We start from the raw sequence: 4,886 nt of genomic DNA on the forward strand, positions 1-4,886 counted from the left end.
GTCCTTACCTGGCATTACATGCAGGACTCTGTTGCATTGTCCATACACAAATAAGGATTGCTATGCAAGGGTGAAGAGGAGCACTTAGCACAACAGAGTTTGCAGTTGCATGGGAGTTAGAACTCTGGTCTCAGTTCCAGGGCAGAAAAGAGTGCTTATGTTTACTCATAGATCAGGGTACAAGCCAGGAGAGCAATGACCACCCCTCTCCTTAGATCATACTACCTGGAAAAATCTGAAAATTTATGAACCCCCTATACTAGCTCTGATAGCAACATCAAGAAAGGCCTGAAGTGTCAGACATTGCCACCTACACCACAGGAACAGAACCAAGTTTTAAGATAAAGTTAAAAGTCAAGAAATAGGTTGGAAAATGAGCAAACAAAAAAAAGAACCTCACCCTGAAAAGCTGCTGTGGTGAGAGGGAAGATCAAAATAGAAATTAAGAAAAGTCAAAACTGCTACATCCAAAACCTCAAAGAAAAAATTGAATTGTTCTCAGACTTACAAAAAGAACTCCTAGAAGCAGTAGAAAAAGGATTTTTTAAATCAAATAAGAGAGAGGAAAGATTGGTAAAAGAAATGAGAACAGCATAAGAAAATTACAAAAATAAGACTTAGCAGCTTGGTAAAGGAGGCAAAAAATTAATAATGTAGAAAATCACACCTTAAAAAAACAGAATTGGTAAAAGGCAAAAAAAAATACACTGAAGAGAACTCCTTAAAAAGCAGTATTGCTCAAATGGAAAAAGAGGTACAAAAGTTTACTGAAAAGAACTCCTTTAAAAGTAGAATTAGCCTAATGTAAAAGGAGATGCAAAAGTTCACTGAAGAAAATAATTCCTTAAAAATAGGAATTAGGCAAGTGGAAGTTAATGACTTCATGAAACATCAGAAAGCAATAAACAAAATTAAAAGAATGAAAAAAATAAGAAAATGTTAAATACCTCATTGGAAAAGCAACTGATGGGGTGGCTAGGTGGTGTAGGTAGTAGAGCATCAGCCCTGGAGTCAGGAGGATCTGAGTTCAAATCTGGTCTCAGACACTTAAAACAAAAACTAGCCATGTGACCTTGGGCAAGTCACTTAATCCCAATTGCTCTACAAAAAAAAAAATAAAAATATAAAAGAGGTTAGAAACAGCCAGGTAGTACAATCAATAGAGAATCAGACCTGGAGTCAGGAGAGCCTGAGTTCCAATCCTCAGACACTTGACACACTTACTTGCTTTATGACCTTGGGCAAAGGTCATTTCACACCAATTGTCCTGCCCTCCCCCCTGCAAAAAAAAAAAAAAAATGAAGAGCAGGATGTTCTCAGAAAAGCCTAGAAAGACTTATATGAACTGATACAAAGTGAAGTGAGCAGATCCTGAAAAATATTGCACATAGTAATAGCATTATTATACAATGATCAATAGTGAATGACTTAGCTATCTTAGCAATACAGTGATCCAAGATGATTCCAAAGGATTTATGAAGAAAAATGATATCCATCTCTAGAGAAAGAATTGAATGTAGATTGAAGCATAAGCATACTTTTTTAAACTTTATTATTCCTTTGGGGGGGGGAGTTTCTTTCACAATATAGCTAATGTGTAAATGTGTCTTGTATGACTATATATGTATAACTGATATCTAATGGTTTGCCTTCTTAATGAGAGGGATGGGGAGGAAGGAAGGGAAGGGGAGAATTTGGAATTCGTTTTAAAGAAAAAATGTTAAAAATTGTTCTTATGTGTAATTGGGGAAAAAGAAAATGTCAGATTTCTATATTAAAAAATAAATGCAAGAAAGCAACATTTTTTATCCCAATTATCCTAGGATATGAGCTAATTACTGGAAGTAGACTTGGCATTTTATTTTTTTTTTTTTTGCAAAGTGGCATTAATTCTTTCTGGCCACTTGTGAAAAACATAAAGGGAATGTTTCCTTTTACATCCTTTTGGCTTGGAGTTTTATTACTCTTAGGATGTTGCTTAGGCACAGAGAGAGGCTGGCTTTTTAATTATAACTTTTGCATTTTTTTCTACTAGTTCAGGAAAAATTAAATTATGCCATTGTAGCAGCAAGCACCCCAGTGTCCCCAGGGTGGCTGCCCATACAGGTTCTTGGATCTGCTTTGATAATGGAAAGCAACTCAAAATGGGTTAACAAGCTTACTTTAATCAGTCAAACATATATTGTTTACCTAGTTCAGGGGGAAAAGGTCAGCACCCTGAACTTCAGAGTATACAGACAGAATTATCAAGACAGAAAAACAGATCAAGTAGACAGGTTTTCAAACTGTCCAACCATTACATCCATACCAAATCAACATCTGGGTTTTTCAAAGCTGGGGGGCTCTCAACAATGGCTTCCCAGAGTCTCATCTGATCAAATCACAGAACACTTCTCAAAGTGAGCCCCAAAACAAAGCCTCAAATCAGGGTTTACATAGCCTTCTCCTGGCTCAGAGAATGTAAAAACCTTCTGAACCCACTGGCCAATCAAAAAGTATCTACTGAAAAACAAGCCTCCCACCCCAGGCTCCAGATGCACTTTAGCCTAGGGGCAATGAAGATCTTAAAAATTTACATTCCCGTTACAGCCATCAAACTTGATTTCATATGGATTATTCAGTTGTTAGTCTCAGACACATTAAAAAAAATGTGATGACTAGAATCAAAAGTCAGGTTGGAAATAGCCAAGAAAGAAGGAAGAGAAAAGGGAAAGAGAAAGCAAAGGGGGAAGGAAAGAAACTTGAAAGGGGGAAATATAAAAGTTGATTTTTTTTCCTTCTTATTGTCTCTGTTGCTTATTTTTTGCTCTTTCTGTACTATATACAGAAGCTTAGGGGGTGGGAAGGCCATGTGGCTGTTGATGTGATTTCAGGTTTCAATGGTGAAAGAGAAAATGGCCTATACTGCTTAGGCAACAAGCTAAGTGTGAGAAGAGTTTCTGTTATTACTGTATTACTGAACTTCAGAAGTTGATCCTTTACGTGAATATATACAGACAAGGACATACCTCAGAGCCTTCACATTTTTATAGTTTGGGAGCCATTGACGTAGTGGGGAATAAAGGGACAGTGTAACATAGTAAAAAGAACAATGAATTTAGAGTCTTAGGACCTGGGTTTGAATTCAGTCTCTGTTGCTGTGTGGCCTTTAGGAAGTCACTTCATCTTTCTGAGTCTCAGTTTTCTCATTGGAGGAATAAGGTATCTCTAAGGGTAAGTGCTGGAGCCATCTCTGGTTCCAATGATAGTTGAGAGTTTGCCTAGCTTTACTTAGCCAGGAAAAGGCTTGAGATATTTTATTAACACAAAGTCAGAAACTCTTATCATTTAACCATTGATAATTTCTAAAAATGAACTTGAAAATGTGTACATAGAAATTTGTGTTACATTTAATAGTGGATTTTTTTCTTCCTACTATAATACCAATTTTCTAAAAATTCAGGGAGAAGGTGATATTTTTTGCTGCTTATTTCCATCATTTGGGTTTTAAACAATTATAATTGCCATTGAATCAGCAACATTAGTTTAACTTAAAATGTTATTTTAATGGAATTTTAAAATATAAGTACCTGGCAGATAGACACTATATTATTTTGGTCTTTGTATCCCCAGTGCCCTGATATGTGTATGTATACACACACACACGTATATATATTACATATATTTACATAATGCATCTAGATCAATATGTTATCTTAAGGTATATTGATAGAATCTTTCTAAAATAATTTTTCCTCCTTAGATCCTTACAGAATGATACATTCTCCAAGACCAATAACTCAAATATTTGGGTAACTGTACACCAAGCTCCATGCAACACCAGTGTCTGCTCTTGGAATTATGGAGGTCTCCAGGGAATATACCACTTCCGAGTTGCTGCAGTAAATAGCTTTGGGGCAGGCAATTTCAGTGACATCAGTAAAGACTTTGTCTTGGTCCATAACGGTAGGAGGTTTGAATTAATATGTTACATTAGTAAAATATTGCTCTTTATTAATGGTCCACTTACATAGAGCAATTTCCCTAAGTTACATATGCTCCCAACTCAGTTCCTATAGAATAAGATGAAAAAAATTTATTGTGCATTTAATCAGTTGAATTCATATATGCTAAAAGTAGAAGCTAGCGCAAAAAGTAGGGAAAAGCTTTTAAAATATGTATATGAAAGAGAAACAGTCCATTCTTAGAATTGTCCAAAGTGTACATTAATAGGAATATAGTGTGTTAAAATTCTAATGTCCTCTATCATGAATTGCAGATATTCTATTAATGGAAATAGAGTACCATAAAGTGCTAACAGTTATTAGAAATGAACCATCCTCATCGTGATCTTAATTGAATAAGGGTAAAAGTAAAAGATTTGAAAGACTTTAGTCAGTCCCCCATGATCCTCCCATGAAAAATGGTCAAACGTCATAGAAGCATAAACTAGGTCGGGGCATGCATTTTCATGTAAATTTTTAGATTCATCTCTTGTTCTCTTATAACTGAGAAAATTGAATTTATTAAAATAATTTTTCTTTATATCCAATAGATCCTCAAGAAAATTTTGTCCTACTTGTGCTTGGTCCTATTTCTGCAGTGATTCTCTCTCTTGTACTTTGCATCTCATTAGTAATATATGGTGGGTATAATTTATAGATATTTATGAATCTACAGTCTTAATATGTTTTAAGGAAAATAACATTATAGGTACAGAAGCCAATCTATTACTTGGTAATTGCATTTTAAATGACTGCAACTTAATTATGCTAATATACCTGCTGTTAAAATTTAAATATAAAGTCATATTTTATGCAACTGGTGGATAAACTCATGGCCCCTAAGAAGGTGAACTCTTCTAGTTACTCATCATGAAAATGTCTTATTCATTAAAGTTATGTCAA

This window comes from Petaurus breviceps, unplaced genomic scaffold (assembly GCF_028583685.1).
Source record: "Petaurus breviceps papuanus isolate PSGF00001 unplaced genomic scaffold, PetGlider_PUasm1.0 213, whole genome shotgun sequence".
Taxonomy (NCBI): domain Eukaryota; kingdom Metazoa; phylum Chordata; class Mammalia; order Diprotodontia; family Petauridae; genus Petaurus; species Petaurus breviceps.